This window comes from Calypte anna, chromosome 12, assembly GCF_003957555.1.
Source record: "Calypte anna isolate BGI_N300 chromosome 12, bCalAnn1_v1.p, whole genome shotgun sequence".
Classification (NCBI taxonomy): Eukaryota; Metazoa; Chordata; class Aves; order Apodiformes; family Trochilidae; genus Calypte; species Calypte anna.
Window position 1 is genome coordinate 17,551,346 of NC_044258.1, and position 25,823 is coordinate 17,577,168.

Below are 25,823 nucleotides of genomic sequence, written 5' to 3' on the forward strand. Positions count from 1 at the left end.
ATCAGTCAGACAGCAAGCCTACAGGTGCCATCCCACTAATCACCCAGACCTCCATCCTCTTGGGCCAGTGGGAGCTCCCAAAACACATCCTACCTCTGCCATGCTTGCCTGGAAAAAAAGCTGGAGATGTTGTGCCTTCTCTAGGGTGAAGGAAGAGAGAGGAAGGAGAAGGAGAGGAGAAGAAGGAGAGAAAAAGAAGTTTTCAGCACTGCAGCTTTTCCCTGTTCAGTTCCTTGCAATGTTTGCCTTCCTTTTTGGTACAGAAGACTTCAGTTGCCTGGAGCTATTCCAGTTTCCACTGGGCATTCAGAGCAGAACCCCATCCCTTGCTGGTTTTGCTCGTGGCTACCTGAGCAGCAAGCAGCTCCTGTGCTGCAGAGCAGTAGCACCTTCTTAATGAAACAGCTATGAGATCAATGTTGTATGACTTCCAAGAGCAAAACAGTTTACAATTAGCTGAAGGTCTGGTATTTGACAGTTTTTTATGGCTCTTTTACAACTGTTTGCAAATCTTTTCTTCCTTTAAATTATTCTGAAAAGTGTTAGGGGGAAGCCAAAAGTTATTTTGTGCAAGCATGTGTCTACTTGCACGAATCCAAGAATCTTTTTAATTTAAAAGCACCATTACAAATGCCTGTATTTACATGATAGTTATTTATGTAATGCTTTAAAGAAAATCTAAATGGAGCACAGAAGCCAATGCTAATGCAGAAGACAGTGGGAGTTAATGAACATGCTCCTGGGGCAGTCCAGGAGATGGCAAGGCAGGGTACACGTGCTCTAAGGAGTCAATAAAAAGAACTCTGGATGCAACACTGATGCATGCATAACCTAGGATTTTTAGGCTCTTCTCATCTGGATTCCTGTGATTTTCAGGCCTGTGTTTTACACTTCTGTTTATATATTAGCCCAGCATAAAAAAAAAAAAAAAAAAAAAAAAAAAGCAGAACACAGACTATGAAGACACAACTCTTAAAATTCAGACTCTTTCTTTAACCTTTACGCATCTGGATAAATGAAAAGAATATAGAAAAATTAAGCTCAGAAGTCTCTTTTCTGAATCCACACCCCTCTTCTTTTCATTCAGACCTTTTTGTCCTCCTCAATCCAGAACAGTTTGATTTCCAACCTAGAGCAGCAGCTCAGGTCCTGGCTCTCAGGAGCATGGCACAGCCCCTCAGCTTCACCTCCAAACATCACCCACTTGAAGTGAAAGTGCAAGATAAAAAGCATGTTCTAGCCTCAGGCCTGTCAGCATGGCACATGTCTAAAGAAAAAAATGAATCTGCATGAGAGAAACTTGAAATGCAGGTGCCTGGGTGGAAAAGAAGCATATGTATGTAAAAAGACAAAAAAGAAAAAAAAAAAAAAGAGAAAGGGATGCTCATTTGCAAGAGAACACAGGACAAAAACCAAAACTACACCTGTAAGAAACATGTTTCTTTGCCAGGTGCATTAAGGTTAGACCTTCATTTTAGACTCTAGCCAAAAAGATTAAAGCCGTTTTCACCCTCACCCAAATCACCAAGGAGACCAAAGCTTCTTCAGCTTTTAACTGCAGTGAAGTTAGCATGGAGGGAGGATTCAAGAGAAACATCTCCCAAGCTCCAGATCACTATCACTGTTCAGAGCATCCTCCTTGCTGCTGCTGCTCCCTCCCTCTGCTCCCCACCAGCAGCCACCAGGCAATGGATAACAGGAAAATCACCTTGCTGGACAAGACACTGTCATCAGTATCATCTTTTTTTTTTATAATTATACCTATGGTTTGGTAGCACTGCATCCATAATCTAGACTGATGGCATGCAAGATGCTGCATCTTCCCAGGGAAGATGAGCTCCAGCTCAGAAGGATGCCTCCAAGCAATGGGGAACTCTACCAAGTTATGTACTCTTATGCAAGTTTGGGGTTTCTTATACATCTGAAGGGAAAAAAAAAAAAAAAAAGAAAAAAAAATCAATCCAGTAATTCCGTGTTGATTATACTAAAAGTAATTATACTTTTGTTATGCCAACAGTACCTTCAGCCTTGAGGCTTCCAGTGCTTTTATATAGGTTGAGTGCCTCATGGATGCAGTGAAGATGTAGGTTTTAGGCCACCAGAAAGAGGGGGATGCTGGACAAGCACACCAGCTGGGAACTGGTGCTGTCTGTAAAAACACTCTACTCTTACCAGGGGCAAAAAACATAACCCAAACTTTCAAACCAGTGAAGGTCCTTCCAGTGAAGGACCAGATTAAGTGCCACAACTTGGGCACAAACTGAAGTCAGACAACGTGCCAGAACTATAAGAAAAGGCTCCTATAGACCTGAATATCAACAGGGCATTTTCTGCAGATGTAACCACCTCTGCTGTGGTACATGCCATGTCCCCTGAGCCCATCCCCATCCCCAAGAAAAGATACAGGTGGCCAGGCTGCCTATATCTGCCATATGCCTGCAATCAGTGGCAGGAATGGATATGTCCTGGTGCCACCCAGCCACTCCACTCCTGCTTCTTCCAAGCTAAACAAATAGATAAGAACAGCAAACCCCTCCAAACCCACTTACCTCTCTTTGTAGCCAGGTGTTGGTAGATTTATTAAACTTATAAAACCTTTTACAATATAAGTATATTGTGTGGGAAGAGAGAGAACAGTCACCACATCACAGTTTGCTCAGCTGGATCCTGCCCAGCTGTGGGATCACCAGTAAGCAACAGATAAATTTAAGCCCTGTTCTGACACTGGCTCCTCCTGTTGCTTTTGCAAATTGTTTAACACCCCAGCATGTCCAAGTTTCACTGCTTTATATATACATACATATATCTGTGTATACATACATATTGTAGCAACCATATTTATTCAGCCTCCTACAATGTTCAAGAAAGCAACGAATGGTGCTAAAGCACTGGAAAGTGAAGAGCCCAATTAGAGACAGAAATCAGGAGCTTGGATAGAGTGAGCAGTGATTTCACATCAGCCTGCAGAGCTCTGAACAACCATCCTCAGCTTCGGAAAATCGGGATCCTTTAGAGAAAGCTTAAAGATGAGGGTGGAAAATAACTCAAGTCCTTTGGAAAGAAAATAAATACATGATCAGAAAACACCACAGCCAACCCAAAGCACTTATGGGCAAACCACTGATTGCTATTCCAAACCACTTTTCCACCTGAAGCTTCCACTCACTATCTTATCTGATGTTCTCTTAGGGAATCCCCAGGATGTCTCTGCTTCCAAAGGACCTCTCGAGCTCTACTCAAAACACTTCTTAGGGCTGAAGGTTTCCATTGTTCAGGGTTGGGTGTAAAAAGGAAGCATTTTTATGTGCTCTACGTTCTTTTTTTGTTTTTTTTTCTTCTTTTGTTGTTTTTGCACACTGCTGTACCATTTATTTTCTGGCAAGACTATTTTCCTCAGATAACCAAGCTCTGATTGCCATATCCAATACAGATGAACACTGCTACTGCCCCAACAGATGTAAACAAGTCCCAAACTTCTGACTGCCAGCTTAAATTTGTGTGCTTTACATTAGTGTCCTTCCTTTAAAAATCTATTGGTTGAAATAAAGAAAAAAAAATACAAAGGTTTCTCCCCTCTCCCCTTGTCATTCTGTCTTCTAGGAGGAAAAAAAGACCTTCAGTTTGGAATAAAATATCTTTTCAGGAAGCAATTTTTGTGGAACATTGCATGGAAACATCTGGTTTAAGTGGCGATGTTAGAAAACCAAAAAAAAAAAAAAGTATCACAGAATAATGATGCTTTTTTGAACAATCAGTATCAGTCTGTTCCTGGCATTATTTTTGGAAATGGTATAGCTAATGTGACAGCTATGATTTGGAGCCTTCAAAAGGCATAAGCTATTGGCATTTTAAATAAATTACATACAAACATGCACACACCCCTACACCCACACGAACTCAGAAGATTTGCTCTGCTCATGTCTGCTGGCTCTTCTGGTACTCCCCAACAGATTGCTTCCCTCTCTCATCCCAGTTTTCTCCTAGAGGGACTTCACATCAGGCATCCAAATACAAAGGGTAGGAAGAGCCTTGCATTAACATGCTGCAGAGCAGAAGGGATCCTCTGTGACTAAATGGACACAATCAAGCCTTTCAATTAAACTATTACCCAAAGAGGTGCAGGTGGCTTATTACCAAAGACAGCATTTCTTTTTAAAAAAAATAGAAAGTACCATTAGAAACACCTAATATAACTCTTATTAACTTATTTGAATCTGTTCCTGAGCACACCGGGTATGTAAGTGCCTGCTAACATAGCATTCTGTTTGCCTAATTAAGTTTTCAGTAGGGTAAGCTATAGTTCTCATGCTAATATGAGAAACTGAAACAAATCACATCTAAACCAATGCCTAGCTTGATTTACCTTTATTGTTTAAGAATTTGTTACAGGCTCTTCAACAAGGGCTAATTTTCCAGAGAAAAGGACAATTGCTGGACAAATCCTCATCCCAGCCTGAGCAATGGGGACGACAGACTTGCCTCTGAAGTTATAAACCCTCCATGCAGTTGCTGTGGCCCTTTGCTTTTCCTCATCATTTTTTCCCCTTGCCAACCCACGTTCCAAACCTTGGACTTATTTCCTTGGCTGTGCCAGCAAGCAGCACCACAATGCTTTAGCTGGGGACCATTAAGCAGAGGAAAATTACCATTAGCTAAAAAAATGACTCTTAAGAGGCTTAAAAGAAATCTCAGGGAATCAACTCAGATCTCCATGACAAATAATTAGCAAAATAAAGATAAAATACTAAAGCATCTCAGCTTTCCGCTACATTCCAAAGCAGCTTATTTGCTCTCTCAGTTTTATTCTTGCTGCATTTCAAATGCTCACTTGCAATTTCCAAAAAAAGAAGAAAAGCAGGGAAATAGGAAGGGGGAGGAGAAGGAAACGACAACAGAGTGGTTTGCCCAAAAAGCCAGATTTCTACCCAAAGAGTCCCTCCACCCAACCCTCCTCCAGACAGGGCCCCTGACCTGCACCCCTGTGGGACCTGGTCATGGGGCGAGTGCTCCTGGAACAGCCCCAAGACTTTTTAAGCTGTATTACAGTATTAATATAATTTACAAAATGGTTAAAAATCATAATGTTTTTCCTTCATGAAAAATAACACACTTAATGCTTTTCATCTGGCATATAAAATTTACAATACCTCCAGGAACATTTTCTTTGGTTAAATCAACACTATTGGTACTTTTTTAGCCTTTAAGCACATTACAGCCCCAGCTTTTTATGGATCGGGTTTTTGGGGTTTGTTTTTTTTTTTTGGTTGTTGTTTTCACCCATTGTAATAAAACTTTTCAAAACCAGAAATGATCAACTATAAAAAAGCATTCCCATGTTAAACAATTTTAACTGCTGCTTTTAAAACAATAATAAAAAATTAAAACAAAAAAAAAAAAAAAAAAAAGGGAAAGGGAGGGGTAGGGTGGGGAAAGAGGGGTAGAATGTAGAAGGAAGGGTAGGGTGGGGAGGGAGGGGGATCGGCTTGAAACCCGACTTGTAGGGTAACTCTCTCGATGCAATTAATATAAAATAATCATCCGTCGGGCCAAACTTCAGCACTCTTCCCCAAATTGTTTCCATGCTGCTTCCATCAGGCGGCCGCAGCAGATGTTGGCTCTTAAAGGGCGCAGACGACGCAGTTCACGACTCCTGGGAGGCGGCTGCGCTCCACATCTGCGCTCCATGAAGGAGAGCGCAAGAAGTGTGGCAGCCAGCAAAAAAACCCCCCAAAAAACCAAACAAAATAAACCCGTCAGCCCGACCAAACCAACCCCTTTTCTTCCGTACCGGGGTTAAAAATAAAGGGGGTGTTCGCCCCGCTCCTCTCCGGACCGGAGAGCATCCGGGATGGGGCGGGTTCACGGCGAGGAAGCGAGCGGCGGCGGCAGCCTCTGCCTGCCGGCTCCTCATTAACCGGGCAGTGATCCAAGTTCATCTGGGCCCCAGAGAAAGGCAACGCTTGTGTTTAGACCGCACAATACTGACATAACATTAACAGATTTACATATGCAAAACTGTGAAGCAACAGGCATTCCCCCTCAATTGACCCACAGCTTGTAGTGGCTGCCGAGTTATTCCCTGCTTAGGCTCTGTAACCAAGTGGGCGTCATGCGACTACCATCTGGGTACCACTTATTTAAAGCTGGCAGTCTCTCTGTAATAGGCAAGCTGGCAATAAGCAGGAAGGGAATAAATTGCATCATTTAGTTAACATCCACTTGCTTTGCGGCTGTTAAAAACCCATGACTGAATAATAATTCGGTTATTTCTTTTGCCAGACAATGCTGTCAGCCAAACCCTACTACGCATGCTGCAAAACGTCAGCTTGCAAAATCTCCACTTGAAAAAAGAAAAGAAATTCGCAGTATAACGTGAGCTAAGAAGTTTTTCTAATGCTAGAGAAAAAATGCAAGCGAGTTCTAAAAATAAACTTTCGCTACTTCAAGTCACCAGATTCTGCTTTCTCCTAAAATTTTCTTCTTTGGTTTTATCAGCCTCTCACCCCAATCCATTAAACTTGACAAAAATCAACAACCTGGACCAGAGCAAGCTGAGGAACCACGGTCCACTTGTAAGAACCCTCATTAGATCCAAACACATTTCCATACCCTGCTACCCACTGCCCTTTCTCATTTTTTGCCTTAATTCACAGATTTTATAATTTTCTTCTGTTCGACAAATTACTTTCACACAAATCTATATCAAAGAAAGTGGCTGAAACCCTGGGCCACTGTAATACAGCTTTGTCAAAAAATAAGTTAAAAATGGGAAAAACCTAAAGAGCTTTTGAAGCAGGTTCCTCTCAGGGTATCTTTAGTTTGGGAAAAAAAAAAAATAGTTACTGATGGTAAGAATTTTTTTTATTTTGCTAGGAACAGTCTGGGGTCCACGTATCCATCTCTCTCCAGGACTAAAGGAAAAACCCATGCTGAGTACACTCTTGTTTTGCAAAGATAACATGGGGTTCACATTAGGAAGTGAGAAAAGAAGTAAAATTTCCATACAGTGATGATGAGCAAGAGCCAAGAGCACAGCCCATGGGTAAGGACTTTCTCAACACCAGCATCACTGTCTCTTATAAAGCCAGGCTTGTTCCTCCTTCTTTACATCAGGGACATGAAAGGCAAATGTGAGACAATTCTTGTCCCCTCCTCACTCCTGTCTTGTCTCTACTGCAGGTGCAAGGACAGAACCCAAGAGGTGGAGGTGACAATCTCCAGGGTATGCCCCATCTCAGCAATGGCAGCACCAGGTGCACCCAAGGTCAGGTTTGGTTGCAATCCAGGTAACCCCTGCATAATCCAGCAGTGATACAGGGGCAATGGGACCTGCAGCATTCAGATCTCAAAATGCTTCCTGAGCCAACATACATGATGATTGTTCACTTAAAAAAAAAAAATAATAATTTTGAAAGGAATCTTTTCGCAGGCTGCCCTTGCTGCTGCCACCAGGATTCTCAGGCAAGCCCAGAGTGGGCAAGGAAATGCTGGACCCATGGCCTATGGGACACTGGAACACAACAGGGTGATGGGCAGTCACAACAGCTCACAGGATTTTACAAGAAAGTAAAGAAAATAATATGGAAGAACAGGGTTTTACGCTGCATGAACCCGGCCCAACCCAACAAGACAGTAGTGAGACGGGAGGGATAAAAAAGGGAAGAGAAACAAGGTAGAGAGAAAAATTTGGCAGGAAATGCAATGCCAAAAAATGTCCCAGGATCTGGTGGTCAAATGCCAACTCAAAAGCATCCAAAAAAATTAGGCTACATCACCCTCAAAACCTTCCTGATACTAAAAAATCTGCAGGCTGTTTGTCAAGTGGTAATTGTGCTTGCTGTGCCTGCTCACCCAGGAGGTCTCAGCATGAAATACATCTCTGGAGAGAAGACCCAAGGCATCCAGCAAGTTTGGCAAGTTATCCTGTGGGAAACATGCATCCCCCAAAGCACTTGTGTATCTTGGAGAGGGTTTGAAAAGCATCACAGTACAGAGTCTTAACACTTTTAATTGCATACCCAGGATCATCAGCCCAGTAAGATTGTCACATCTGTGGTACATTACTGTATGGTCAATCTCCCTAATTATTCTTGAGTTATTTTTTCCAGTAGATCTACAAAATTATCAGCATAAATCTCTAAACATTTAGCCAGACAACAAACTCAGCACAACAGACATAAGCTTGGCCCTGACAAATAAAAATACTAAGGAAAATGTATTTATTTGTAGCAAATGTCCTTTCCTATAACCATCAAATAGATTACAAGTGCATTTCTTAACTCGCATAGCACCCTGGGATCCAGACACTTAACTAGCACACTCTCCAGTCCTGGATTAATCATAAATAGAATATATTTTTAAGTGCATTAATTATGTAACAGATGCTTCCAGGATTCCAGTGGAGGTAATTTTTAAAAATCCCAGCATACAGTTTTATGAATCTGTGTGATTTCAAGGTTGTTTTTAATTTGCACTCCATACTACACTTATTTAAAACCAAACAGTAATCAACCACTGCCTAATTATCTTATTTATTTATTTTTTGTATCAGACTGGAAGACTCATAGCCCACACAGTCAGCATGGGACATCCCAGCTGCCAATGGAGGTTCCTCCCATTTCTTTGCCACGACCATATAGATTTGGGTTATGAGCCATGGTTTCTGCTTTTGCCTTCTCCTAACAATCTCTCCTCCTCCGAGTTCTGAAACCTCTGGCTCTTCCCACTCATGTAATGTGCCATACGGTGCACCCAGTGTCCCCAGAAGACACCAGGGACAAGTGGCAGGACACCTGGGGGTCTCTGCAGAGTGCTCCATGCATCCGTGGGGTACCATGAAATAACTCCCAAGCAAACCACACAGGACACGGGTGGGCAGAAACCCACTGGTGCCCCACAGAGCTCCAAGCCCACCAAGCCAAGCCTCTCTAACCTACAGCCCCTATAGGGTCATGCTGTCATTAAAGCTGTCATTACACCTTCAGAGGTCCTCCTGCTGGCTTGCTTTGAAAAATGGTCTAAAACTGTGTGTTCTGCCATATTAGAGAAAAATGGGTGTTTACCTTGCTTTCCTTGATGGTAACAAACATGGCACACCCAGATGTAAGATTGTATTCAGATCCACAGTGCTTTCCTTCTAGTTACAGCCTCATACAGCCAACCTCAGCTGCTAACAACCACAGACAACTTCACCAACTACAACCAAAAGCTTGCAAGGGGTCTCCTGGCTACAGCACTGCAGTAACAGGCACTGGCTGGGGCTCAGGTGGGAGGATGGAGATCTCAGCAGCCTTGGGACAGCTGTACAAGAGCAGCCTGGGGCAGGAGCACCACAGCCTCCATGTCTTGGATGAGAAGTTTGCATTTTTCTCCATCGCTGCACATCACAGAATTCTTGGATCAAGTTAGAGGTCTTCTCACAGAGCTTCATCTCTGCTTCTGTCTTTGATGTTTAATTCGTGGTGACTTGGAGGGGCACTTTTCCAGGCCCTGGCTCTGTGCAGGCTGCTAAGCAGGAGAGCCCATACCCTGCTGGATTATTCGTGTGGGATTGGCCTCTCCCTTCAGCAAATCCTCTAACTGGTCTAGGAGGAGAGGGAAACACACAGGAGTAGAGAGAGCTATTAAGGCTTCAATCAGATGTAGTGTTGACACCTAAGAACAAACAGTGAATAACCCTAGCACAAGGTGAGCATTATTTAGGACTATGTATAATTACACATGAAGAATATGAACCTTCAGCTCTGAGCAAAGAGATGGGGTGAGGACAGGAATGGTTCCAGGCTGCAGCTCTGCTCACCTGCACATCAGCCACCCCTGGGGAGACCTGGCAAGCCAAGTTGGGCACAAACCAAGGAGGAAGAAAAGGTGGATAATGAGTATTTTATTCCTACTAAGCATTTGATTCTGACTGCTACGCCTTTCCAAAAAGAAAGGTAATAATTAAAAGTGAGGGTTAATGCTTTGATGCCTCCCTTCACAGCCTGCTCATTCAAATTCCTCAGCAAGACAATGCAGAAATAGGTACTGAATGAATGGGCTGTCAGCTGAAGAAGGCAGACAGCTTTGTGCAACCCCAGGGAGGCCCCGGGGCAGGCAGCTGGGTGTGGGTCTGGGTCCTGCTTCCCCAGACAAGCCACAGCCAACCTCCTCTGGCACATGGGCAGAAAGAGTGGGGTGGGTGCACCCAGCATTTCCTCACACCACCACCATCTCCTCATCCAGCCTTCCTCAGAACTACCCTTTGGCTCTGAAGGAAAACGTGGGGCACAGACCAGCCTCATCCCACCTAACCAGCAGATGTCAGCTGCTGGAGTGAGCCAGGATGCTCAGTGATGATAACCCCTCCTGAAACACTCTACCCTTCTCACTGGCAGACACAGAATCATAGAATGAGCTGGTCTGGGAGGGACCTTTCAATGCCACCTAGTCCAATCCCCTGCAGTGAGCAGGGACATCCAACTCCATCAGATTGCTCAGAGCCCCACCAAGCCTGACCTTGGATGTCTCCAGGGACAGAGCCTCCACCATCTCTCTGGGCCACCTGTGTCAAGTGTTTTACCACCCTCACAAGTGAAGAACTTCTCCCCAGTATCCAATCTAAACCCATCCTGTTCTAGTTTAAGATCAAACAGGGAAAGCCAAGCAAGCAGAGCTCTCCTGGGCAAGAAGATGCTCCTCCATGGAGAGGAAAACCGAGCTGAAGCACATTCCCTGTCTGCACCACCTGGAAGAGGGATTGGGTTTCCACCAAACTGCAATGTGACTTCATCCCCATAATCCCTGTGCCACGTGTCAATGCCAACTCTGTGCCAGGCTGTCAGCAAGGTGAGAACACTCGGGGGCTGTACCTGCTTGGCACAGTTCGAGCGAGGCTCCCTCAGGGCTCCTCCAGTTTCAGTTCCTGCTGACATGCACCTGCACCCATTTCAGATGCAGTAAGAGCATAAACCAGACTTAAAACTTGACTAACTCCCCCCCCCCAGTGTAAGCCTGAGCAAGCCCCACATCACCCTAAAAACCATCCATGCCAATACCTGGGCTGGCAGGGGTGATGGACATGGCTGTCCCCACCTGGGACACGGCTTTACCTGAGCTTTAGGTTCAGCTGTATTTGTTTATTGCACAGAAAAGTTATTCTAAAAGCAAAGAAAAGCAATTACCTGGGTATTTCTAGGTGCCCATCTCTAAAATACCCAACCTCTGGACCAGCTCAGCTATTGCCAACAGGGAAGAAAAAAAAACCTGAAGAAAACAGTGCTGGGCTTTTCAATGTGTTCATGTTAAGAACTTTAGTACCTGGCACTAAGGGAGGACTGTTAAATTAACAAACAGAAACCCATCCTTCCATTAGCTTTGGCTGGGTGGTCCCACCAGCAGGCCCTGCTGGGAATCTGTCCCAGGGCAGCTCCAGCCACAAAGCCTCTGGCAAAGGTTTCACATTGCAGCAAAGCCAACCCAGAGCTTTATCAAAGGGGTGGCCCTGACCCTTTTGGTCCCTCCTCTGCCCTCCAGAGTCCAATGAGGAGGCTTCAACTGACAGAAAACCTTTTTATTTTTCTGCTTAAGTAAAGTTTTCTCCTGGTCTGGCTTCCTGCGTGATCTCACCCTGAGGTCAGGCAGAGTCAGCTGAGGAGTGGGGGCTGTGATGGGAAGCACCCAGGGACAAGCAGGCACATCTCAAATCTACTTATCTGCAACGTGAACCAAGCCCTCCTTCTGTACAGCACCCAGCACACTGTCAAGCAGTCTGTGAAAGCAGCAGCAGCAGCCTTCAGCTCAGGAGAAAAGAAGAAAAAAAAGAAGACAACGGCTTCCCAAGGAAACAATTCTCATAATGATGATCCATGTCATGAAGTTGTGAGCACGCTTGAGTCACGGCACACGTGTGGACCATTGTTAATGCACTTCTAGAGCAATGTGTCCTCCTCCTCAAGCTGCTGAGAGCATCCACCAGGCAGAGGTTGACACGCGGAGGTGATTCAACACCGAGGAACAGAAACCTTAAGAAACGCTGTTCTTAAAACAGGGGCTCTACCTACCACTACTTTTATTTACCCAGCAAAGTCCTCTGCTCTCTATGTCCTTGCCTTTTTCCAATTTACCTACGGCATCGAGCAGAATCCCCACCCTAGGATGGTCACTGCAATCAGCCAAGGAGGCTGTGCTTCCACTACAGAGAGATTTATGGTTGTTGTTTTTTTTTTAATTTTGGACCTCTAAGAAATACCAGTTGAAAACCTGAATGTTATTTTGTAACTGGCATTATGCATAATATCTTCCACCCCCTCCTTGTGCTTATGGCATAGAGGAGGGAAAAAAAAAAGGAGGGGAAAAAAAAAAGTCTTCCCATCACAATGTAAATATTTGTGCATAGCAAGAACAAAGTATTTCCATAAAGCTTTCAATAAAGGATGACTGCAAGCCAAATTTTACCCTTAGATACAGGCACATAACTCCAGCTAAAGTAACTCAGAGCAGCCCAAGTTTATTCAGAGGCTGATTCAAGCTCCCTCCATTCACACACAGGGCTGTGTGCTCAGGAATCACTGCTAGATTTCCAGCTCTTTCTGAAGAATCAGACAAGATTTGTTCCAAATCAGTGAAGAACTCTGGAGATGAGTCAAACCTGCAGGATTTGCTGCAATACTCACTGCAAAAAGAGGATGTGAGAACTGGCAAGCACGCTGTGTTTACTCACTGTGCCATCTAATTCTGGAAACTCCAGCTGAGATTCGGCGTTCGAGCACGACTCCGAGGGGTGGTGGGAAGCTCCTGGCCACGATACAAACCCACTCGTCGGGCAAAACTGGTGGGATCTGCTGAAAAGGGGCTGACACAGGCAGAGGTCCTGTGGCTGGTGAGCAACATCCCCCTAAGGCAGACTCTGTGCAGCATCTGCCTCCAGCCCAGGGGAGCAGCCTCCGCAGGCTCACAAGAGGGAAAAGGATGCTCTAAAAACCAGGCACTGCTTCAGTTAATGACACAGATTTACACTGGGTGTTAGCCTGTTTTGCTAAAAAAAGACAACCAGATTTTTTTTAATTATTTTTTTTCCTGGTGCAAACTGTCCTTTATAGAGACTATTAATATCCCTCTTACTTCATTTTAAGCTAAACTTCTCTTCCTTGTTCTCCCACTGACTTAAAAAGATAACTTGCAAAAGGAGATCTAATTTATTCGCATCTTTTGGCCTCATCCCTTCCCTCCTGTTACTGTTTTCTAGGGGAACCACTTCATGATTTGCTACAAGTCACATTTTTAAGCAGAAAATGAAAGAAGATCCCTGGTTTATATTTAAACAGATAGCCTTCAATTCTAGTCTCAGGTAATTAGTTGCACAAACTTAAATTTAGATAAAACACCCTACCAGAAACTTAATATATTTCATCTCAAACAGCTGGCTCAAAAGATTCCTCACTATCAGACACCAGTGAAGCCAAACAGCAGTGGAGAGCAGCAGCCAGGGAATTCTGCTGAAACAAATGCATTTTTATTATTCCCTTTAAATGACAAAAGATTATAATTTTACTCAGCAATGCCCCTTATTTAATTGAAACCCTCCACATCCACAAATTAAATACATCCTATCTGCTCAAAATGAAGTGTATTATTTATCACTAATATTTAATGACAAAAACCTGATAACTTTCTCCGATTATACCACTGATTTCCTCCAGTCATGCATCATTGGCTCTGCTGGTCATTAGCATTATCACAGTGCATAAACTCTGGCTTATGCAGCAAGTTTGATAACAGAGCCAGACACCAAGAGCTTCTATTTTTGCAGTTTGCTCAGATTTCCTGGTTTACCTCTCTGGGAGTGTGCCTCTATCTAATGGCCTCTGTTATAATGCCTACAAATCCTAGATGAGAAATTCCCATTTCCATACAACACGCTTCTGCACAACCAGAATTCCTCAGCAAATCCAAAACACTCACTGAAAAAAATCAGATTTCCCCTTCGACCTCCCAAGGATTCTTTTCCAGGAAGACCATATTCCAGCCAATCTGAAAAATAAATAGGAAATACCTAGTCTTCTCCCACTGATTAATGCTAGGAATATGCTGAATAGGCTTAGGATATTTTAGTTTAATTCACAGGTAATGTTCCATTTCAGCTCTTATGAAAAACTATTTTTCCAGTGTTGCGGATACTGCTTTTGAGCAGCAAAGAAAAAGAAAAGAAAAAACAACAAATGTGCATGGTACAGCATCAGCTAAAATATATCAAGATGAATTTCTCCCATTTTCAGTTAAATCCTGTAACTGAAATGACAGATTTCCCAAATATGAACACTTATTTCTTAAACACTGGCCTTCAGAAACTCAGATGGGTTATCCAGAGAATGACTTTAAAATACTTGTACAAACAATAATTATGCTGCACACTTTGGACATTCCTCTTTCAAAGCCTTTTGAGTGTCAAATCATTTATCACTGAAAAATAAATTTTCACTTCTTCAAACATGGAACTCGGGAGCTTTACAAACTTAATACACATTATCTGAACGCTGATGCACAGGCATGTCATTTAAAACTAGTAAAAAAAAAACCTTCCTATAAGCTATTTCAAAGCCTCTTTCTGCCACACTGGTTCAATAGCCAGAACAGGATGGGGCTCCTGACCCAACTCTTTGATTAAAATATATTACTGAAGTTGTTAACACAATATTATCATATTATTATTATTACAAAACTCACCAAGAAAACTACTCCTCTAACTCTGCTAAGGTAGATATAGGCTATGATGTTCTACATAGATTCTTATTATGTTACACACAGGAATATTCAAAGACTTTATTTCCTGAGCCAAACTGTATTTTTTCTTATTTACTTTTTTTCTTTAAAAAAGAAGGAAGCTCCTGTGATTCCTGCAGAGATGTTTAGGGCTTGGGCCACACAGCTGAAGCAAAATCTGGCTGCCTTATATACTACATACAGAAATACACTTATTTATGAAAATCACCCGAGGGGAAGGACTAATTTACAGTACACTGATCAACAGAGTTTGCATGACAGTGTCTGAAGGAGCCCTGTTTGAAAAGCAGGGCAGTTATAAGAGCAGAAAATATCAATACCAACACACCTGGTGTCACTGTATTACGCTGTCTGCCAGGCAGAATCCATGTCACCCACAGAAAATTTCAGTTTGAGTACAGTTTCAGTATCACTAACTGTGATATTAGAAACTGGGGTGATTCTCTGAGGAGCGGCAGCAATTTGATGAGGTTACTGCCAAAATTTGAGGCAAAAAAACCTGGATCAAGCCCTGGAAGAAAGGCAGTGAGCTGGGGAGCACGGGATGCAGAAGCGCTACCACAGATGCTTCCACAGCCCCTGCACTTCTCCCTGTCTGGGGGCTTCAATCTGATCCTTCAAAACTGAAACGGAGAAAAATATTGTCATTGTTCTCCTCTGCCCACCTGCTCCTCCAGCTGCACATGCACCCTTCTCCAAAACACACTTTTGACCTTACTGAGCATCAGCCAACATCAAGAGCCTCGCCGGCCGCATCCTCCCCCAGATTCCCGACTCGATCTGGCTTCAACGTCTTCCCAAGAGCCCAGAGCCAGGAGCTGCTCCATACTGCCCCAGCACTGCCACTCCTTTTAAGATAATTTCTGCCACAGGAGGAAATGTGGAGAGGATTTACCCTATGGATTTTAATGGAATTTTTCTTTCCAGCTCAAGTATGAAGCATGGGAACTGGGCTGGACAAGCTGAGCGAGCTGCCTGACCGGCTGACAAAAATTTGTCATGAGGTTCATGGGAGAGAGAGTTTGTGACTCACTGTCTGCAAGCTTACTATTACAACATAGAAGTTATTATTTAAAAAAAAAAAAAAAAAAAAAAAAAAGAGTGCAAGCACCAAGCTGAACACTTCAAGAAGGTTTTAACTTCTTAATCCCAACAAGGCTAATCCCAAAACATGGCTTGCAACAGGCCCAGTTAACAAAAGTCATAAAAGACAATCTTGCTATTGAAAGAATGTTACAACAGCACATTTCGGTTATTAAAAAACCAAATAAACAAACAATCTCTGCTCCCTTGGTATTCCCAGAAGCTTCTCAGGAAGAGGTATCCCACTCATGCTCACCTCCCAGCTTTCCCGCAGCAGCAGAAGAAACAAACTTCTCATTCCCTGGGCAACATCAGGAAGATGCTTTTTAAAACTGACACTGGCTCCTAAAGAATTATCAGTTAATTACTTAATCCTTCTTAATGGAATGATTAACATCCTTTCAGCAAACAAGGCTGTGATGATTTAATATCTTGCTGCACGTTTCATTACAGAAGCGGTAAAATTAATACCGCTCCCCTCTCGTCTGCTGCGACCACTCATTTCTTTATAATCAGTTACATTTTTCACTTCTGCAGAACAGTCTCAAAACGTACAAAAATCTGCATCCCTGTTATTTTGCCATGGGACAAGCCTCTGGGTGGGAACCAACAGCAAGGCAGGTGGCCGTGGTGCCATGAGAATCAAGGGAGGAGGCAGGACGGAGCACCAAGCCCCGGTGCAAGCCTGGAACAACTTCATCAGCATCCCGGGAACACCGTCTGGCTGTGGAACAGGGGCAGCCACTTCAAAGGGAACCGATGGGGAGCGATGTTTGAATCCCAGCTCAGACAGCTCCTGAATCCCTGAGAAACCCCGTCCGCCCTTTTTGCCAAGAACAAAAGTCCTTTCAGGGCTCCAGCACTCGCTGCAATCAAACCCGGGCTCAGGCATTAATTCTGCGGGAAAGTGTTTCACAGGAAGGGGAATTCAGCATTGATTTTTTTTGTGTGTGTGTGTGTGTGATCAGGTGTTTAGCAGCTGCTCTGAACACACCAGCAATCCCCCCTCACCGTTTTTATCTTCCTTTATCACAGGCTTTTTAATAGAGACATGACATTCTGCTTACTGCTGGGCTCTCTCTATTTATCTCTCTGTTAACAACACTCTGGCACCATCGGCTGCGCTATCTGAATCTGCAGTAGTGCCCATCCGGTCAACATAAAACCAGAAAGAGTTTCCCAAGATGCCTCGGGAAGTCTGACTACTCCAGTTTACTGATGTGTTAATATGCCCCATCTACTAATTAATGAACAAACAGCCCAGGCTGGGAGCTAGGGGAGGGAGGACACCACTGCAAAGTCTGTGGAAAGCCCAAGGAAAGACACTTGACCCTAATTGTTAGCAACAAGATGACAAGACTGATTGGGAAGCACAGCTAAAACTCAGATCCAACATGAAAGGAAATGTCTGGTGAAGAGGGGAGAACTAACAACGCCGTTAGAGGTTCAGCCAACCTGCTGAACTGTGCCACCTTCTGTCAGGGCTCAGCACCCAAGATCCCAGCCAGGACTCCCCAGCACCCACAGTGCCACACTCCCACCCCATCCTTCTCTCTGTGCCTAAATCCTCACCCTCCTCCTGTGACCCTGCAGCTCCGGGGATTTACATCCCAGACAAGGAGAGCCAGGAGTCTTGTCTCCATCCATGACCAGGCGACGAGAAAACACAGCTCGCCCAGCACCTTCCCAGGAAAACCTCCTGCCTCTGGCCACGTGTGGAATCCCAGAAAGGGAGGTTTAAGAAGGACGAAAGTTGGGCTGGAGTTTCAGCCAGTTTTACCTATGGCAAAGCATTCCTCATCTTGAAAGCAGCCTGAACCAGACACTGCAAAGACATGGGCACAGCAGAAAGGGTCCTGTGCACACTTCCAGAACTCCGGGGAACGCTTCCATACAGGTATTTTTAAATTTGGGAAAAAAATGCCATAAGTGCTTTCTACCTGAAAAGTTAATTAAATAGTGACAACAAGAGACCCTGCAGCATCATGCCCTGGGCCAACATCCAGAAGAAAGTTGACTTACAGATGGCACATCCAGCGGAGAGACACTGCAAACCCTGCCCAACATCATCCCCTGCCCGAGGAGCTGGAGATTCTGGTGTACACCCAAATCACCAGCAGTGTTAAACCAACTTACTGAGGAGCAAGGCATTTCTAATAAAAGCACAACAGTAACAAGTAGTGCACAAAGAGAGCGATTAGCAGTAAACAATACACTAGAGAATAATCCAAATAAAACAGTCTGGGTATTTATTGGTATTGTTTTCCGAGACCATTGCAACTCAACGGGAAACCAGGGAGGAAAAAAAAAAACAAAACAAAATATGAACAGTTTCAGAATAGCACTCCCCAAAACACTGTAGCCTATCAGATATATGTAAATATTCTACTCTATGGGTTCCAATTCAGTAGATCTGTCAAGATACTTAGAGGGCTTGACAGTATTTCTGTCTTTAATTAAATTTTCACACACATCCTTTAATGTAATTTAAATAGATTATCAGTTGTCAGAATATAATATAAACTTTGTTTACGATTTAGTTACTTTAAGTACTCACATCGAGGAAACTCATTTAACCCCCAGACTGCTTACCATTAAGTGTTGAGATGAGACTTCTAAAGAGCTTCTGCTGCCCTTTGCACTCTCGCAATAATCTTAAATTACTACAACTTAATTGCAATTTCAAGGCACTGAAATGAAGATGTTTTAAAAACAGCACAGGGAGGGTCAATGAGAGGAGAAAAATTTTTTAGTCCTCCTCAGGTACCAGAAGCTTCTTGGAAAGAAACTGATTTTGCCCACGCTCTCCTCTTTGCTCATTTCCCACAGAATCCTATCTTCATTTTCAGGATGGGGCTGAACAAAAAGTTATCAAGATTATTCTGGCTACTTGCCACATACAAACAAGCCATTAGACACAAGCCTGTTCACTTGCATGCATGGCAGAGAACGGTGCCAGGAGAATAGAAAGACAAAACCCTAGAGCATATTTGCAAAGAAGACTGCACACCAACAGATCCACCAGTTTCCCTGACTTGGTAGCTCCAATGCTGAAGTCAGAAGAAAAAAAAAAGAGCACTTTTTAAAACACTCCAGACATCCCAACAAATATCTGATCTCCTAAAAATAGAACAACTGATTCCTCCACCGCCCAAAATATATTTTTCTTTTCTTTTAAAGTAAAAGGCTACACATTTCCCACAATTAAGCCTTTCCTCTAACGACTCCATGATTTATTCCATCCTACTTTCCCCCCCCCTCTATACACTGGCATCACCTTGTTACCTCCAGGAGCTGCGATTCCCAGGACACCGTGAGCTGCAGGAATCAGCCAGCGCAGGAGTTTGTCAGAACAGCAAGCAGCCAGCAGCCTTTTTGCCAGCCCAACAGCAAGCAGCTCAAGCAAACATGAGCTCTCCTTCCTTTCTTCTTGCAACAGGGCGAATTACAAGGATTTGGCCAACACAAAAACAACCAAGACTCACGATTTAAACCCCGCTGCGCGTTAGCGGGGCCAAGCACTTCCGCGTGTCCTCAGTGGTGTGAAGGCAAGGAGCCCGAGCCTGGCCATATCTTTCTAAGCATTTGAATAAAAGTTTGGTTGCCAGGACCTCTAAGAATGGTTGTAAAGACACTGCTGATCTCTAGTGTGCAACGGTTCTAAAATTCCACTTAGCAAATGCTTCCTGGCTCCTCTAGCATGTCATATCTCCGCTGAACCGCTCGCCGGGTGTGAAATCATGCTACTAGACGTAGGGGGAGGAAAAAAAAAAATGAGAGAGTTTCAGTGATATGAGTTAGTGGCACAGACCAAAAGCCAAGCCCAAAAGGCAGAGAAAACAGCAGAAGTCCCGGCTGATGCCAGCGTGCTCTGGATCAGGCCCCGAACTTGCCTTTTGGGGATATGGGGACCCACATGCCAGTGGGCTGTACCTTCAGAGCAAGGTGTCACCTATGCTCCTGTGCTGCTCCTCTCTCCCAGCTCTTTGCCTCCAGATTCCAGCCCCTGCCCACCCAACAGATTCCCAGGGAAAAGCTCTAGGAAGCAACCTGGTAGCAAGGCTCGCTTGAGGAATAATTACAACATGCTATTTAATTCACCCAGAAGCTGAAATAACCAACAGCAACCAAACCACTTGTGAACCCAAGTTGCCCAACTACTAAAGGGTCTGATCCTGCTCACTCCAGGGTGGGAATCCCCTAGGAAAGCTCCCACCCGGGGCACCAGGTCCCTGCACACAGATGCTGCTGCTCTGGATGCTCTCAGCGAAGTAGGAAAGGCCTGAGGAACGCTGTGCCTGCAAAGAGAAACCCAGCTACCTGCAAAAACCTCACTCAGTCTTCCCCAGCCCTGTCTCAGCTGCATGAAAATATTTCAGCTCAGTGCCTTGAAGTTGCAATTAAATTGTAGTAATTTAAGATTATCAGGAGAGCAAAGGGCAGCGGCAGCTCTTCAGCAGGCTCCTCTCACCACTTAATGCTACTCAGTCTTGGGGTTAAATGAGCTTCTTTAGTATAAGTACCTTAAAGCAAGTGAATCGTAAACAAAATTTATACTATTTCCTGACAGCATATAATCTATTTAAATTTATTAAAGCTTCTCGGAGAAAATTTAAGATGACAGAAGTATCATTATGCCCTATAAATAACTGGACGGCCTCACAGAAATAACTCTATTTTACATACATCCCCTACATATGTGTGTGCATATGTTATTTCATTTAATATCCAAATACATGCTCAACAGATACATCACAAAAGCAATTACATTACGTGGCTCAATCTTCTCAATATAAATGACCACAGGCAGTATAAATACTAAATGCTAAGCTGCATTCCATAAATTTCCCTTTTTACTAGGAGCCTTTTTCCTAATTTTTACAACGCCATGAAACAAGAATATCTCTAGAGCTACAAATGTTTACAGGATGTGACACCAAGGATTATAATGCACATTTTAACTGTTAAAAAAAGTGAGGCACACCAAGAGAAAAGCTGCAGAAAGAGCTGCAGATGCTGCACAATAATGTCCAAGGCATAATTCTCTGCTCAACTTTCCTGCTCCTTCTCTGACCAGTACAAAAATGAGTTGTGTTACCATTCCTGGTGGAACTGATTTAAGCAGAAAATGTTTATAGTTGTTAAAAAACATTACACATTACTCAAAAAGGCTTAATAGCATACATGTGCATGTTTAATACACGTCCTTTTTATTGTCTAATTAAAGTATATACCATAAAAATCTACAGGCTTTATAATAAATTATGCAGGATGGTTATGAAACCTTACCTTATAAAAAGTATAAAGTACTTATTGTGTGATCTGCACGGCTAATTAAAGAAATGCTTATGCAAAAAGGTTTGGGATTTCTTAATTCTTCAGTAGATGTGCACTTGGTCTGCCTTCCTGATTAATATACAGCAGGGTAACAGCCTCTTCCTCAGACCTTTTTGTTTTTTAAATAGACATTTCCAGTGTTTTGAAGTACATTAAAGAAATGAAAGAGAAGGTATATTTGTAGAGTTTGCCGTGAAGTGCTTGAATACAAACATAAAAGCAACAAAACTAGCCAAACACCCACTAGTTACATTTGATTAATACTCAAATCCTAAATATTTTCTTTAAGTAAAAGCAAGTATCTCTTTATATGCTATTACGCTCACTAAAAAACCTACAGAGAAACAGGGTCTAATACAACCATGAAGACAAGTTATACAATATTGTGCAAAAAATCTGGCATGCCAAAAGCAAGATGCCATCCTGCCTGGTTGGTTATACATTTAAAGGAAAGACACTTAAAAGTTGTGTAAACTCTAGCAACACAGCCAGTTGTACAACATTCAGTGCTTAATCACAACCAAACTTCACTATCATACACCAGCACAGAACATACACACAGAGGGGAAAAAAAAAAATAAAATTAAATCCATGTTTCCTTACAATTCAGAGATCCAGAAATAAAAGTTGAATTCCACAGAACTTTGGGGGTTTTCAACACTACACTAGTGAAACGCCTTCTTCTCTGCAGCTCTAAACAGCATAAATAAAATCAAATCCTCAGTCTCTCTGAAAGTTTATATATACAACATACTCCAAGTCATTATCACTCAAAAAAAAAAAGACACAAAAAAAACCCAAAGAAAAAACAAACAAAACCCCCCAACAAACCCCAAACCCAGCTCATGAACAAAAAAACTAACTTTGCAATCAAATAGTAAGCAACAGAAAGCCTCGTCTGAAAAAGCAGTTATTTTTCTCCAAGTTATCCTTTGGTTTCACAACAAAGCTCAGCATTTGTAATGGTCCATTTCTGCATAAGTGAACATATAGCCTTGCTGCCTGATCGAATAGTCCAGAGCTTTCAGTGAGGCAGCTCCTGACAACAGCCCAGCAGCAGCTTTGTTTGATCTCTCCTGCCTTCCTTAATCTGGGTTGTCAAGGTTCACTTGTTGGAGGCTGTTTACTTTACTTTTTCCAGAGGAAAAAAAAAAAAAGTGGGTTTTTTTTTTTTTTCTGTCTCTCATACAATGACTAATCCAAAGACTAAGGGGGAAGAATGCTGCCAATGCAAGATGTTAAAGCTACAATACCTTTTTGCAATGAGATTTTAGCCGACACCTTTTGAATGGTAAGGAGTGAAGAGCTTCCTTCTCCCCCTCCCCAGTGCCCATTGAATATGGTTGTGAGATGGTTCAAATAGTGGAAAGGATTCAGAGGAAAGAAATTGAAACCAGTAGCCCTGATTTCCCCCCAAAATCGAGTTGCAAAGATGCACGGTGCCTCCTTGCCCACGCACGCTTCTCTGAGAACTGCAATTATTTCCAACTTAGAAAAAGTAGGGAACTTCTCAGCAGTACCAGAAACTGGAAAAATAAGAATAAATGGAGTGAAATGCCTCTTTTCCCTCCGCTGAGATACTAAAGCAAACCGTGGACTACCAGCAGAAGTTTCTTCGACAACATTCTTGAAACTTTGTCTAATTAAGCGGCTGTCATTAGTGCCACCAACACTTGGCCAAAGCAGGTAAAAAACCCTCAACTTTAGAAAAACTCTACGGAAAGGAAACAAGAGTTTAAAGAAAATTACTTTAATATTTACAACCCATCCAGCACCCTAGGAATCGGCAGCCTGCACTGAGCAGACGACACGCTACGAGCAGTACACACACATTACTCACTCAAAGAACAAGTTACTAAAAATGAAACCTTTAAAACTTCTGAGCACAGAAGTTGGGCTCCAGCTTCTCCTAGAGAAGCGCTGAGAGCGCTCGCTGATGCCTCGGGTAGGGACGGGAGGGCTGAGAGCTGCTGCCGCTTGGGGGAAAATCGGGGGAGGGGGAGAAATTAAAAAAAAAAAAAAAGGGAAAAAAAAAAATTCTCACTCGGTTTAGTTCACCCAAAGCAAAAACAAGCAATTAAAATCATTACAGCCAAGCGGCAAAAGGAAGACTCGCTAAAACCCAGGCGCTCCGCAGCCAGCCCGGCGATGCTCTCCGCGCTGGGGCCGCCGGATAATTAAGAGTTGGGTGGCGGTAGGGAGGGGGCCGCGCTACGCCCCGCGATGCCCCGTCCGCGCCCGCGCAGCCCTGCCGGAGCCCCGCAGTTTAGCTTTTTTTTTTTCCCCCCACCAAAAAAAGAAATTTAAAAAAAAACAAAAGCGGGGCGGGGGCTGGAGGGAGGCGGCGCGGACACACTGCTCAGACGCCGCTTGCAGCGCGCGCCTTCCGCAGCGCGGGGGATGCGCGGCGCCGCGCGGGGCGGCAGGTGCGAGGGGCGCACCGCGGCCCTACTTACCGGGCACCGGCGGTCACCCCCTCCCCCCCGGCTCCGCAGCGCGTCCCGAGGGTCTGCGCGGGGGATGGGGAAGACGTAAGGGATGCGCGGTCCGCACCCGCGCAGCGAGAAGTTGCGCCGGGCTGGGGAGGCGCTGATGTTTATTCAAACACTTCGTCTTCACAAAAAAAAAAAAAAAAAAAAAAAGAAAGAAAAAAAGGGGGGGGGGGGAAGGAGGATGGGAGCAGCGGGCCCCCAGGACCCGGGGTGGGGGTGGATGCGCGACGCGGAGCTCCGCGCCCGCGGAAGGGACTGCGCGGGCGGAAAGCCTCAACAGGTGCCAGGGGAGGGGGGAGCGGGGCCCGGCGCGGTGGAAGGGGGGCGCGGCCCCGCCGCAACTTCTTGCCCCGAGTGCCAAAGTTGGGGCGTGCGCGCCCCTTGCGCGGCGGCGCAAAGGGACCCGGCGGAGAACACGAGGAAAGCGTGGGGAGAGGGTGGGGGAACGGAACAGAGGGGGGCAAGAGGCGCAGCATCCCACTCCCCGCGGAGGCTGCGCGCAGCGCGGGGCGGAGGGGGAAGTTTCCAAAGTGGGCGGGTAGGGGGTACGGGAGGTTCCGCAGCCCGCGGAAGGGGGTCCGCACCCGCGCAACGCCGCGCACCCACCCTCCCCCTCCGCTACCTCGCCGGCGGCGGGTGAAATGGGGGGGTGGGGAGGGAAGGAGGGACGGGCACGTGGGGCCGGCGAAGGGGGGGGAGGATAAAGTGCAACAGCCCCGGAGGAGCGGGGAAAGTGTCGGGGGGCGCCGGACTCACCCGCAGGACTCGGCCTGCCGCTGCCCCAGCACGGCGCGGCCCCAGCGCGGGCGGGCGGCGGAGCAGCGGGGGCTGCTGCCTCTCCGTCCCGTCCCTCCCTCCCGTCCCTCCGGCACGCCGAGCCCGGGCGGCGCGGCAGCGGCGGCGGCGTGCTCCGCCGCTCGGTAAATAACAATAGAGCCCTCCGCTCCTCTCCGCTCAGCTCCGCTCGGCGCCGCGCCCGCCGGGCCCCGCACGCCGCCCCACCGCGCCCCCGCCCCGCTCCGCCGCCCGCGCCCCCCTCCCCGCCCCGCGCAAACCCCGCGCCACCGCCCGCGCGGGCGGGCCGGGGGGCGGCCCGCGACACCCCCGCGGAGGGAGATGTTGTTATTTTTTGCTGTTGTCAGTCTCTGACGTCACATCCACCTGCTGGGTAAACAAGGCTCGGTGCAAGGGAAAAATAATAATAAAAAAAAAATAAAATAATAAAAAGCGCAGCAGCGGGACGTGGGAAGGGGGGGCAGCGCCTAGGAAAGGGCTGAGGGGGGGAAGACCCGCCGGCGCGGAGCTCCGCGGAGGACAGCCGGGGGGGGCGGGCAGGGGGAGGCGGGGCAGCCCCGCGGGGAAGGGAAAGTAGCCGCGGAGCGCGGTGCGCATCGCTGCGCGTCTTTGCGCGCCGCCGAGGAGAGTTCAGCGCGGGGACAGGCGGGCCGGGGCCGCTTCGACGGCGGAGGGCAGCGCCGCGCTCCCCCCCCACCAACTTTTCAGCAGCTGTCCCCGCGGCTCTGTCATGCCGGGGTGGGAGAAGGGGGGGTAGCGCGGGGGCGCGGGAGACCTCCGCGGGTGTCCGCGGAGCCCGTCTTACCTGCGCGGAGCGGCGGAGGCGGGCGCTGCCTGCGCGCCCTTTGCGCAGCGCATGCCGCTAGCGGCGCAACCACTGCTTAGAAACACTGCGCGGGTGCGCAGCGGCGCGCACCGGCCGCTAAGCAGGAGTGCCGGAACCGAGGGGCAGCCTGAGCCCGGGCCGCGGGTCCTCATCCCGCCGGGTGCGCGTAGCGGCCGCGCCGTCGGGGCTCCCGTGGAGGAACCGGGGGAAGCGCCCGCGGGGCCAGTGCCGGGACCGCCCGCCGCCCTCCCGGCTCCGGCACTCGGCACCGGAAAGTTTTAACATCACCGGCGGCCTCGGCTCGGATAAAGAGCAACCGGCAGCCGCGGGGGCTCCCTCGGAGTTGGCCGGACAGCGCGGAGATTGCGCGGGTGGGAGCGGGTCCAGCTGGGAAGCATCCTACCCACCCGCGGCTTCTCGGCTCAGGGGATGAAACCCACCCGGACCGGACGGTCCCGGGGTAGGGGGGCACCGAGCCGCGGGGTGACAGAGCTGCCGGTTCCGGAGGGGGCATAAACTCTTTACTCCTC

The 25,823-nt window shown here is 46.0% G+C and overlaps 1 protein-coding gene across 5 annotated transcripts in view; it reads right to left on the reverse strand.

Annotated features, from left to right (window-relative positions):
* FOXP1 (forkhead box P1) overlaps window positions 1–24,516 on the reverse strand; it is a 377,025-nt gene extending 352,509 nt beyond the window's left edge. For 3 of the 5 annotated variants that reach the window (XM_030458449.1, XM_030458445.1, XM_030458444.1), the window contains exon 1: window positions 24,429–24,503. The gene's annotated coding sequence lies outside the window, so the exon portion shown is untranslated. Of the gene's footprint in view, window positions 1–12,700; window positions 12,738–24,428 lie in introns of those variants that run through there. The other 2 variants (XM_030458438.1, XM_030458439.1) reach the window with 2 other exon arrangements.
* Between the last annotated feature and the right edge of the window lie 1,307 nt (window positions 24,517–25,823).